Source organism: Amblyomma maculatum, chromosome 6 (assembly GCF_055883805.1).
Source record: "Amblyomma maculatum isolate TAMU_Amacu chromosome 6, ASM5588380v1, whole genome shotgun sequence".
Classification (NCBI taxonomy): Eukaryota; Metazoa; Arthropoda; class Arachnida; order Ixodida; family Ixodidae; genus Amblyomma; species Amblyomma maculatum.
In genome coordinates this window covers 186,198,523-186,211,893 of record NC_139349.1, presented here as the reverse complement: position 1 = coordinate 186,211,893, position 13,371 = coordinate 186,198,523, and the positions used below count along the sequence as shown (strand labels likewise).

General features: G+C 44.4%; 1 protein-coding gene and 1 pseudogene across 2 annotated transcripts in view; both read left to right on the top strand.

Annotated features, from left to right (window-relative positions):
• The window catches only part of LOC146187569 (uncharacterized), a 378,746-nt gene that overhangs the window by 109,172 nt on the left and 256,203 nt on the right, over window positions 1-13,371 (top strand). The gene's annotated exons all lie outside the window — the stretch shown is intronic.
• On the top strand, window positions 10,711-12,020 carry LOC146187570 (uncharacterized; annotated as a pseudogene).

Genomic DNA, 13,371 nt, shown 5'->3' with positions numbered 1-13,371 from the left:
GGGGAGGACGTCGGTCATGCACCGGAGATCAGAAGAGCTTGCTCTTGCAATGCAGCAGGCCAGTTAAGGATAGTTTACATACAAATGACATTCAATTTCGTCAAAGGCCACGGCACTGAAGCAAAATATTTCGAACTTGTTGAAACCTTGTCGTTCTTCCTGCTTAAGCCGCCGCAACCGCTCAGAATACTTTTCCATCGCAACGTAGCGGCTGAAATGGCGAGCAGTTTCATTTGAGTTTATTCTCTTTACGGAAATGCGTAATGCTTACCTACTGTTCTTTTTTCATACCCAATTTTAGGCGCACATGAATTGCTCCAGGTGTACAATTCATACTTCTAGCTTATTCTGCCGAAGTTTTCTCTCCATGAGAAACGCATAACTGCTTTGTCAGGAGGTTGTCGCATGTGATTTTTCAATTTATATTGACTTCTTATGAGCAACGGCATAAACAGCGATGTAGGTTTTTTGTTTTCTTTAAATTACGCTTTACAAAACAAAGCTGTATTGAAATTCACGCGTTCCGCGGATTTAGGCGTCTTTGGGAGGGTGTTTGCATGCAATTACAAAAAGAAACTGTTCAAAACAGGTAGAACATTCTCCCTCTTCTCTCTTTCCTCAGAGCGATGAGATACCAGACAACAATCTGTTTTGTTAATAGCGTTTAGATTAATTCCAAAAATACCAAGAAATGTCCTTTTTTTAACATTTCGCATGCATTGCAGCAATTTGCTTTATGCTCTCTTTCTTCACGACCCTTCCGTCAGTTTGAATAAGGAGATAAATAAGACATTTGTGTAAATAATTTTGGAGATTTTGAAAGCGGGAACAACTCAACAGTAAAAGAGCAGATGCCCTAAAAGCCACTGTCATTCGAGTCCATCTGTTGTCAAGGCGCTATTGCAAATTTCCAGCCACCTACAGTGCCATTTTGACATCATTAAACACAGCATAGCAACCAGCGCAAGAACCACGATGTTTTGGTCATAGCTCATAGCAGCTTTTTATGAATGCTTTATCACGTTTTAAAATTAATATTTGACTGCTCTATATTGCTTGCAGCATACGACTCATTGTTAGAAATGACATGTATGCTCCCCCTTTCTTGTTTTTGTATTTCTACACTTAACCGGATTTCTACTTGGTTCAGTAATCTGTTCCTCTTCTTTTTTTCACAGATAACACAATGAAAGCAAGAAATGGCTTCTTATAATTCCCAGGATTTCATCTTCAAACAGTTACCGGATTTTCACGGTCTCCTTCAGATGGCCATTGTCCCCGTCCCTGGCGAACCCCTGGATGCCTCATCACGCGGCGTAGTCTCCCCTCCCTGGATGACCCAAGCCACATCCCAAGAGATCCTCCTCCATGCATTTCATACATAACGAATGGAAGTATTGGGTTACTTTGAATCACCAGCAGCTGAATAATGATACGTATACAGTTTGCAATAAATATACACTGAATATTGAAAGGTTGCTCACACTATAGTTGGACCTTCTTCTCCCGCGCATGTTGTGCCGGCAGGCACTGAATGTATGCATCGAAGAGTAAAATTTCTGAATCGTTTTGCTGCCCATTTTCTGAATGAGTTGTTGCTTGCGAGTAAAAAGGTTCTGCACTGGTTGCCACAGAAAGATAGAAATGACAGGTTTATCAGTGAGTGGTATTTAACTGTGTGCCCTCCTTACAGTGTAAAATAGAAACATGTTGTGGCCTAATCATGTAGCATAAACTGCTGCAAGACTTGTCAGCGCCTACGTAATGCGCAGGTTTATGATTGATAATAAATGGGAAAGCTATTGATATGACAATATAAGGAAACTGTTATTTTCCCACCCTTAGAAAGCCTTACAGCAGCTTTGGACCACTGTTTGCAAAAAGAGCGCTGTCGTCACAGGAGTGACTGTACACGGTGAAGGGGCAGGAGGAGCGGCTGCCTGTGTTCTTCAAAATGTGGTTCAAGAGCTGAAAGCTCTGCGAGAACATCTTCCAGCTCCGCCTGCGTCTGTTGCTTCCGCAGGTTTGGTGTACGTCGGTGACTACATCGCTAAGCTTATCAGTGGTCTTGGGTGTGACACTTGCGTCATGCTTGTGACAAACCTTTTCGCACACAAAGGAATGGTGACCTTCACTATCCGAAATCGTAGTTTCTAGCCCACCTGGAAATGATTTCGTCTTTAAAAGGCGGTCGAGGATATCCCACGACCTAGGAAGCTTTGTAGCGAGCCATATTGATTCACCCCTCCTGCCAAGAAGGTGAAGTCACGCAGCACATGTGATCTCCGAAATGTTTAATTTTCTGAAGAACCAACAACTAACCCCGACAATGTTGTATACGTCCATTAGGCAATCAGTCATTTTAGGTGTGGTGGAACAATGTCAGAGTTTCAGAGCAAATGATCTGCCTGATCCGGCGTGCTTCGCAAAGTAAGAGTAAATTGAGCTCATTGTAGGGGAAAATTCTGCTGTTGTGATATTGGCCTCGAGATCGAGCAGAGTCGTTACCTTGCGGCTCAGCGGCGAAACCTACTCAGTGTGGATGCGTTTTCGCGTCGCGTGCCAGCCCGCAGTGACTTACGCGCGCGCATGCGGCGTGTAGAGGAGTGTTTTTGTTTGTTTCGTGGTTCCTGTGAGCTTTTGCTCACCTATATGCATCTTGCAAAATAAATAGGAGCAGTCTATAACCCAACGCTTCATTTGAAAAATATATACTTGTCCATATCGAGCATGTCATGCTTGGATAAGGACATCATTCATCGCGGTCTTCGGCGCTCAGATCCTTTGATGCGCAGTGTCTCAAACGAAGTGGTACTGTCGCTAGCGCCGTGTAAAAGCAAGACAGGTCGCTACCGTCAATAAAAGTTAATGCAAACGCTCAGAAATCGCATATTCCCGTTTCTGTTTGGAATACCGCAGCTACCAAAACATATGCCACCGCAGACTGCTTCAGGTAGCAGAATGCAGTTTGAACAGACCACTCTATGCCTACTATGCCTTCTGTATGCACGATAGAGTTGTGTGAGTACTTTTGTTTTTGCTTTTAAACCTCTGTTGCGGTGTCTCAATGGTAAGGGCGCTCGACTGCTGATTTCGAAAACGGGGGATTCAATCACGACCGTTTCGAAAAGCGCTCCTCTGCTGTGGGATTTGACTGCACAATAAACAATCCCACGTAGTAAATATGGTGTTAATAATAAAAAAGAAAAACGATACCAAAACGATCCTCTGCAATCATCCGTCATAGCCGATGCCGCTTTCATGCGTTAAGGAAACGTAGCGCAAAGAAGACAAGGACAAAATGAGGGATTCACACACAAGCGTTCGAGTGTGTATCCCTCATTTTGTCCTTGTCTTCTTTGCTGTACGTTTCCTAAAATGCAAATGCACCAACTCGCCCAATTCAGCATTCATACGTTAAACCCGGGCCAAAATGCATTTCTTTTCTTTTCTTCTTGTTTTGTTTTTTTGCTGTTGAAGGTTTCTGTGCATCCTTAAAAGTGATAGTGAGCACATTTTGCCTTAGAGAAATGCTCGAATGTTTGAGAAAAGATCTTCCCTGCACCTAATTGTTACACTAAATATTACATAATACACCTAGACTAATGTACTTTACAGGTAGCCTATTATAATCGTTATAATCCCTTTTCGTCCAAGTGCTGTCTTCCGAGAAAACTCATTTCTGACAAGGGGAGTAAAACAGCTCCATGCGGGCTTAAATATCAGTGTTTAGTTCGGGAATAAATACATTTTTATAGTCGCATGATAAGACGACCTCCATTTCGTTCGTAATAGTTTTACACGTGAACACGTGTACAACATCTACACGTGTTCAATCAGCTTTCCTGTGCGGCGAGGTTTCCTGTATAGTGTCGGCGTGATCTCATTTTTGGGGAATACTTGTGCGTGTTTGTCTGGGCCAGAGTTGATGTGCACTCAGTCTAAAGCAACTCGCCATGCAGTACGCTGCTGCAGTGCTACATTTAACCTGCTTAATTCTCGAGTCAAGTACGATATAATGAATCAGGCTTTCTCGATTTAATCTAAATTACTGCAAGTAAAAGCACGAACCTTGTATCTGCGTGGGCTTGACACTAAATTCGCCGGTCTCACTCGCATAAGACACGCGCAAACTGTTTAAAAGTCGATAAGAAAAACAAAGCTTTCATTAAGCAGGTCCAAGTATTAGGCGCGTGAGCGCGGTAGAGCGCAAGAAACGTACAAAGTAAATCTAGAAGACTGGTGGTTGCGTGCTCTGTTTTCCTAACATCCGCGCTTCTTCTGCTGCATTGGCGAAATGGATTTTTTTCTGCAATATTGCAGAAATACTGCAGTATACACGTTTTCATCGCCAACAAACCTGCCGTAAACTCAGGAGCAGACCTACGCAGCGTGCGTTTCTGCGAGCGCCGCCGGCTGCCGATCCACACTATGGATGGAATATAGGAGCGTCCTCTTTGAAACGGGGTGGTAGCAGTTGCTATCATGCTCATTTTTCTCCCTATATCTTAATTATTGATTTAGATTGGTTAACTAAACCATCATTCTATTTATTAAATTTTTGTTTCTACATTACTAACATTATGTCATTTCTCTGCTTTTAAGCCACCAATCTTCCAGTCGTTTTTTGCTAGTTTCCACCGCCGGTTTATTCACCCGGCCATTGGTATCTCTAAGCCCCAGAGCTTCAGGAACAGTGATTGCGCCTGCATCAACTTCCGGATGGATACTATTACATTCGAGTATAATATGGTCAATTGTTTCACTGGAGTTACTACATGCAGCACATGCGTCATCTTCATTGTTAAATTTCTTTTTGTAGCTGCGTGTTCTAAGGCACCCTATCTAGCTTCCAAAAGTAGGGCACTGCCTCTTGAGAGAGAGAGAGAGAGAGAAAACTTTTAATGAACATATAATCAGTAAATATTCGCAGGAGCTGGGTGGTCGGTGCCCCTAGTCCAGGGCTCCGCTGGCAGCAGCTGACTTGCGGACTAGCTGGATAATCCAGGCTTGCTGGTCCAGGTTGTCGCTGGTCAGGGCCGCCTCCCACTGCTCGTGTGTCGGGCATGGCACTATTAACGTTGGGTCAGGTTTGTCCTGGTTTGTCAGGTTTGTCATTTGCGACTCACATGAGTAAGATTGAACCAATATATTTGAGTTAGAGTAAGCGTTAGCTCACATTTATTTGCTTACTAAACGCCGCCAGTCTTTGTCGGTACTTGAAAGTATTCGCCGCGACAACGACCTAAAGGTGGTGCCACCGTCGCACCGGTAGTTGGACGATTAGCCCTAGGTGCCCACGGCAAAACTACAAATGAGGCGGTACAGGGAGATATGGGCTGGGCATCTTTCGAAGTACGGGAAGCTCAGAGTAAAATATTATATGAGGAACGCCTGAGGAAATTGGACAGTAACAGATGGGCAGCTAAAGTATTTCAATACCTGTACTTAAAAAGCGTTGACTCACAATGGAGGAAAAGAACTAGGAAACTAACTAGTAAGTATACTAGTCACAAGGATGGAGAAATAAAGAGCATTAAGCTACAGGTGAAAAACACAGAAGTTAAAAATTGGATGAATTCGATGGAAAATAAACAGAGTGTGGAATTATACCGAAAGTGGAAAATGCAGATCAGGAATGAATATTTCTTTGAAAGAAATATTCCTTCCTGATCTGCATTTTCCACTTTCGGTATAATTCCACACTCTGTTTATTTTCCATCGAATTCATCCAATTTTTAACTTCTGTGTTTTTCCCCTGTAGCTTAATGCTCTTTATTTCTCCATCCTTGTGACTAGTATACTTACTAGTTAGTTTCCTAGTTCTTTTCCTCCATTGTGAGTCAACGCTTTTTAAGTACAGGTATTGAAATACTTTAGCTGCCCATCTGTTACTGTCCAATTTCCTCAGGCGTTCCTCATATAATATTTTACTCTGAGCTTCCCGTACTTCGAAAGATGCCCAGCCCATATCTCCCTGTACCGCCTCATTTGTAGTTTTGCCGTGGGCACCTAGGGCTAATCGTCCAACTACCGGTGCGACAGTGGCACCACCTTTAGGTCGTTGTCGCGGCGAATACTTTCAAGTACCGACAAAGACTGGCGGCGTTTAGTAAGCAAATAAATGTGAGCTAACGCTTACTCTAACTCAAATATATTGGTTCACTCTTACTCATGTGAGTCGCAAATGAGCCAGATATGTGGATACTGTCATCATCATCACCATCAGCCTGACTTAGCACACTGTAGGGCGAAGGCCTCTCCCATATTCCTCCAATTAACTCGATCCTGTGCTAGCTGCATCCACTTGACCCCTGCGAACTTCTTAACCTCATCCGCCCAGCAAACTTTTTGCTGCCCCCTGCTACGCTTTCCTTCTCTTGGAATCCATTTTGTTACCCTAAACGACCATCGGTTATCGACCTCTTTTATTCCTCATTTACATCAATTACCTGCCAATTAACACAAAATTCATGCTATGTTTATTTGCAGACGACTGCATTATTTACAGCCCAATCCACATCGCTAACGACTGCACCATTCTGCAACAGGACTTACCAGTTATCGCAACGTGGTGCGACAGATAGAATATGCCACTTAACCTTAACAAATGCCAATCGATGTCATTTTCGCGCAAACGCACCGTCATTGACAGCACTTACGATATTAAATCAGTGGCCATTGCTAAAACGTCATCCTACAAATACCTTGGACTCCATATTACGTCATCGCTATTATGGACAACACACATTCAATCCATCTGTTCAAAGGCATCACGTACACTTGGTTTCCTTCGACGCAATCTTAAATCCGCATCACCCGAAGTAAAAAAGCTGGCATATACAACATTCGTACCTCCAAAACTAGAATACGCGTCATCTGTCTGGCATCCTTAGCAAGCATACCTCACTTCAGACATCGAATCCATTTAAAATCGCGCCGCTCGTTTCATCACAACACAATACTCAAAAAATTCCAGCGTCACTTCACTAAAACGATCTCTCGACCTACGAACACTTGCATCACGTCGCATAATTTCACGTCTATGCCTTTTCCACTCTTTCTTCTACCGTTCGCCAAGACATTCGTTGCTCAAACCACCCTCTAGAACATCATCTCGCATATATCACAGCCGCCGCATCCTACTCATTATCGCTCGCACCTCCGCCATGAGCAGTTCGTATTTTCCATACGCCATAGTGCTTTGGAACGGCCTTCCTGAAGACATAATTACATGCACTGACCACCATCTATTTCGCGACAAGCTTACTAATCCCTTTTCGTAACCCCAGCGACATATTTATCGTCACTGCGCATTGCCATAAGCCGAGTCATATTAAAACCGCAGGGTAAGCTTATGTACTATCATGTTTTCTAGTTTATTTTACTGAAAACGGGCTTTTACATCACTCATTACTCTTTTTTTAGGTTGTATATTGTTGTGTTACCTCTGTGACCTGTGTATTTCTCGTCTTGTTCCACGACTACCCCAAGGCTGTATGTAAACCCGCTCCCTTCCCCCTTTGAATTATTCTTTTCTTTTGTTCTTAGATAGTATATAACTGTGTTCCTTTTGTAACCTTGAAGTCTCGTTCTATTCAGCCATTACTCCCAAACCTATATGTACGTCCTCCCTTATGTAATGCCTCCGGGCCTTTAAGGCACAAATAAATGAAATGAAATGTCCTGTCGTTTCACCTTGCCAACTCCGGGACAAAACTTAACGCGTACACTACTCTGATAAGGTCAGCTTTAAAGTATGCCTCCATAATATGGAATCCAAGCAACGTTTCATTAATTAACTGTCTTGAGTGTCAAATTAAAGCTACCAGGTTCATCACTTGTTTCATTCTCACAGTCTCAGTTCAGTTCAGTTCAGTCGTTCAGTCGTGTCCGACTCTTCGTGACCCTATGGACCATGTCACGCCACGCTTTCCGGTCTCTCACTATCTTCTTAACATCACATAACTTCATCTGCAGTGCCTCGAGGATGCCATCTAGCCATCTCACAGTCTCACAGTATGTCTAATCTAACACACTAAATATTCCCGACCTTATCAATTTACGCAAGTCATCTCGTTTATCGTTCTTTCATTGCTTATATTACGGTGACTGTCCATTTTCAGCTGATCGCATCATATTTAATCTCGGATTGATCATCCTTACAAATTGCAGCCAATATTCACGCAAAAGCTAAATATAAACCCTATTGTTTACTATAGAACACTGTAACTCATTACCGAGTGATATAGTGCATGAAACTACTTTATCACATTTTCAAATGAAACTTTCAGGACACCTTGGTTGCCTACACTCACCGTAACATTGTTTTCACTTGCTTCAATATTGTTTTCTTCTTAAGCATTATGTGCTATACCATGAACCTAGGTATAGTGAATGTAGTACTGTGCACTTTAATCTGTATGTTAAGTGCGTTGTTAACTGCTACGTGTCAAGATTATGATTTGTGCTGTTTTTATGCGTAACCCCAAGTACGTAATGCCCACTTGGGCTCTTAGAGTATTCAAAAAATAAATAAATAAATAAATATAAAAATAGCGTTACGCACGCTTTCTATAGTATAAGGCACGGCCATAGGGAGTGGGCAGCACGGTTAGGTTCCTTGACTTCAATAACAGCGCAGGTAGAAAGAAGCGACGGGAAGACACAAGAGAATAGAGTGCTGACTTCCAACTGTTTATTTCACCAAGCGCGCCATGTATATGTATATAAACCAGTAAGTGTGAAATCTTAGAAAGGGATAGGGAAACGACACTCGTCATGATACCACAGCATAGTACAGGAGCCCAATCTCATCCATCTAAACATCTGAGTTCCTTGTGGCTCAAAAAGACCGGTGGCATGCTCCCACACTTATCTCCCGCCCGCGCAATCTTCACAGCCTGGATAATGTCTCTAACTCAATGATCCTGACGTTTACTTTCAATTGTGCATTGATTAAAAGTTGGTACGCATGGCTTTTTCTGATGCTGCCGTTCACATTTATTGTGGCAATTACGGCAGTGCAGACTGAGTTCCCTTCTTTTACGTTGTGATAGTGTTCTCTCAATCTTGTGTTAACACATATGCCCGTCTGTCTGATATATTATTGGCCGCACGACAAAGGCACGCGATATACTACACCCTCTTGACAATCGACGAAGCTGTTTGATGATCAATACTGCAAGAGCTCTCCTTAGTTGCGAATGAGTTTGTTTTCTTACATAATACAGATAGTTTCAGTTTTTCAGATTATGTGACGTCTGGTGCACATATAAAAATACAGCTACTCTTCTGCGATCATCCTTCTCGTGTCCCAATTTTTTTCTTCCTAAGCATACCATCAGCCACGGCGTTAACAAGGAGTTCAGGGTAACCAGCATCATAAAGCCGACTAATCTGTAGCGCCAGGGCTCCACGGAGCATACGTACAGGAGACATATTTAGGGAATTGCTGATACAGTATTTCACTACACCCCGCTATACCAGCTTCGAGTGTGCTGATACCGCAGGGAGAAGCGCTTTTTTTGCTCGAGGTTCATAACCCCAACACATGTGATCATCAAGAAACCTGATAGAATTTTCATGGAGCATTTCAATGGTCAGGATTATTGCACACTTGTTTCGCCTAAAAACACTACATACATTTTCATCACAAAGTCTAAAGTTCGCCTTGTCATCGTCAGTGATGATTAAAAAGTCGTCCACGAATCTAAACACTTTTAAAACGCTGCAGAGTAATCTGCGATTAGCTAATAACATTGCCTTGCTAAGTAACTCGGGGTTGAACTGAAAATAGTGATAGATGACCTAGACAAGAAAAGTAGAAAGGTAGGCTTGGAAATCAGTATGCAGAAAAGAAAGGTAATGTTCAACAGCCTCGGGAAGGAACAGCAGTTTACGTTAGGTAGCGAAGCACTGGAAGTAGTAGGCGAATATGTCTACTTAGGACAGGTAGTAACCGCAGATCCGGACCATAAAAAGGAAATAAGAAGAATAAGATAGGATGGAGCGCATTTGGCAAGCACTCGCAGATTATAACTAGCAGCTTACCAGAAAGCAGAGGAAAGTATACAACAGTTGCATCTTACCTGTACTCACCTATGGGGCTGGAACGTGGAGGCTAACCAAGAGGGTTCTACTTAAGTTGAGGATAATGTAGATGGCTATGGAACCAAAAATGGCAGGGGTAACATTAAGAGATAGAAAGCGTGCAGAGTGGGTGAGAGAAAGAACTCAATTACTGACATTCTAGTGTAAATCAAGAAGAAGAAATGGGCATGAGCAGGACATGTAGCGCGAAGAGAGGATAACCGATGGTCGCTTAGGGTAACAAACTGGATTCCAAGGGAAGGAAAGCGTAGCAGGGGGGCAGAAAGTTAGGTGGGCGGATGAGGTTAAGAAGCTCGCAGGGGTCATGTGGATGCAGGCCAGCCCAGAACCGAGTTAATTGCAGAAATATGGGAGATGCCTTCGCCCTGCAGTGGGTATAGTCAGGGTGATGATGTTGATGATGACAGTAACTGTACTATGAACTTACGATGGGCGCTCTCTAAGCTGAAGCCCAGCCGGGGTCTGGAGCGGCGTGGTTGCTTGGCTCTCTCTCCCGGCACGACAGCATGGGAACGCCCACACAACATGGTGTCAGAAGTGAAAGCAGCATGAAAAACGCGTCTTGAAGCAGCTCTCAACGACATCAAAGGCAAAACGATGCTCCCGAACGAAAGCGCCCACCAGGCCCAGTGGCTAGGCCTTATTCTGCAACCGCCATACGCGTTCGACTTCTGCAGCCTGGCAAGTTGGTCTTCATTAAAGTCTCGCTTCGAGGACTATGTCGCTGTCTGCGGACTACGGAACGCTCCGCAAGACATGCAGTACGTACGCTTCTGTAATGTATGGGCCCGAAAGCGCGCTCGCTGCCAGACACGTTTTCACTAGATGTTGCCGCGTTAGCCTCCTACGACGCAGTTGCCAAACGCTTCTCCGAGCACTTTGTGCATCGCTGTAATGAACTGTATGAGTCGTCTCGCTTTCACAAGCGCGTTCAACAACCTGGTAAGAGTGTCGACGCATTTTACGTCGAACTGTTCAAGTTAGTCAAACATTTCAACTACGCGTCACCGGCGGTAGAAGAACGCTTGGTCCGCGACAGGTATGTCGTTGGACTGCTTAACACGCGTCTCTCCGAAATGCTTTGCGGCTCCCTGAAGGTAACTCTCTAAGAAGCCTGGTCGCAAGCTCGTCAGTTCGAGGACGCGGACAAGGAATGCTCACTCGCACAAGCTACCTCGAAAGGCATGGTGAACATCGATCCTGCGACTCAAACGTTTTCGCGACAGCCGGTTGACGCCATAACGCGATCAACGGGCACGAAGTCTGAACGTGAGAGTCCGGTCTGTTTCTTCTGCGGCTGCGCATATCATGCACGCTCAAAGTGCGCGGCAAGGAGCTCTATCTGCAACTGCTGTGGTAAGAAAGGTCATTTTGCTGAAGTTTTCCGCTCCAGGAAGTCGAGGCAGGCCAAAGTCAATGCTATCTAAATGCACGCATGTATCAAATATTACACAGTCGTCAACTACACAGCTCAGTTCAAAGTAGACTCGAGGGCTGAGGTTTCCGCAGTCCCAGGTCCCTTCCCCGCAGTCCCGGCTGAGCTCGCCAAGGTAGACGCTATTTTGACAGGGCCTGGTGGCCAACCCCTGCGTTTACAGAGTTCGTATTTGGCACATCTATCTTGGCAAGGGAAGACAAGCTTCGAGTGTATTCACGTCATTGAATCCCTTTTAGTACCTTTACTGGGTTTACCAGCCATCCAAGCTCTTGAAGTTGTTAAATGTTTGGGTACAGTCAACACTCCTGAGCCAACGCTTCATGCTGAACTGTTTCGTGGCCTCGGCACGCTCAGAGAAGAGTACACCATTCGTTTGAAACAAGATGTGCCATTCTCAATTAGTGCACCTCGGCGGATACCAATCACGCTGCGTGAAGTTATTCGGCAAGAATTTGGAAAACTCGAATGATGCCGTATTGATAAACCAACTCTGTGGTGTGTAGGACTGGTAGTAGTACCAAAAAAGAATAGAAAGTATTGTCTTTGTGTTGATCTGACTCGACTAAACAAAGTGGTTCTCAGGGAAAGACAGATTTTGCCTACCGTTGAACAAGTTCTTGGGCTCATCGGTGACGCAGCCGTTTTTTCGAAGCTCGATGAAACTGGAAGCTTCCACCAAGTCAAGCTTTCAGAAGACTCGCAAATATTGACAACTTCGAGCACACCTTTCGGTCGCTATTGTTTTTGCCGACTGGCCTTCGGCATAAATTCCACCCCGGAGTATTTTCAAAAGCAAATGCCCAAGATCCCTTGAGCGTCAGGAGGGTGTTGTCAACATGATTGACGATATTCTTGTTTTTGGACGTACCAAGCAGGAGCACGATGTGCGACTTGAGCAAGTGTTGACTTGTCTTACAACTGCAGGTATCATCTTGAACAAAGACAAGTCTTGTTTTGGTGTATCTGAAGTCTCCCTCCTAGGTATCGTTGCCTCAGCACAAGGCATCAAGCCAGAGCCGGGCAAGATCGGCGCAGTGTGTGCAATGTCACCTCCCACAGACGTTGCAGGTGTCAGACGTATATTCAGGATGGTAAATCATCTTGCCAGGTTCTTATCTCATATTTCGGAAATCACTGCTCTCATGCGCATCCTTCTCAACAAGAATGATAGGTACACTTGGCAGCATGAACAGTAAGCTGCATTAAAAAAAGTCAAGCAACTTCTGACCTCTGAACGCTGCTTGACCAAGTACCACCCATCGTATGCCACAACAGCCTCTGCCGACGCCAGCTCTTTTGGACTCGAAGCAGACCTGCTACAAGTAGAACCGACTGGTGAATAGAGGCCAGTAGCCTCTGCCTCAAGGGCAATGATGACCACAGAACAAAGGTAGAATCAAACAGGCCTTGCAGTCAAACAAAGAGGCCTTGGCTACAACGTGCGCTATCCAGAACTTCGACGAGTTCATCAGAGGCATCACCTTCACCGTAAAAACTGATCACCTTCCTCTTCTGTCATTGTTTGGCAAAATGGAACTTGACGTGCTTCCTCCGAGGGTGCAAACGGAGGCTTAAGACAATGCCTTACCAGTTTCAGATAATGCACGTGCAAGGAAAATTGTTGGCTACAGCGGATGCATTGCCTGGCATCCCTCCAAATGTGCATCCAGTAGACACTGTGGGACGTTTTGCTACCAAAGTCGTGGTTTCTGCTACAGATGTGCTTCCTGTGAACATGCACGATATTAGGAATGCCCAAAGTTGTGATGGATAATGCACCACGCTCATCTCTGTCTACCTGCACGGCTGGCCAAGATACC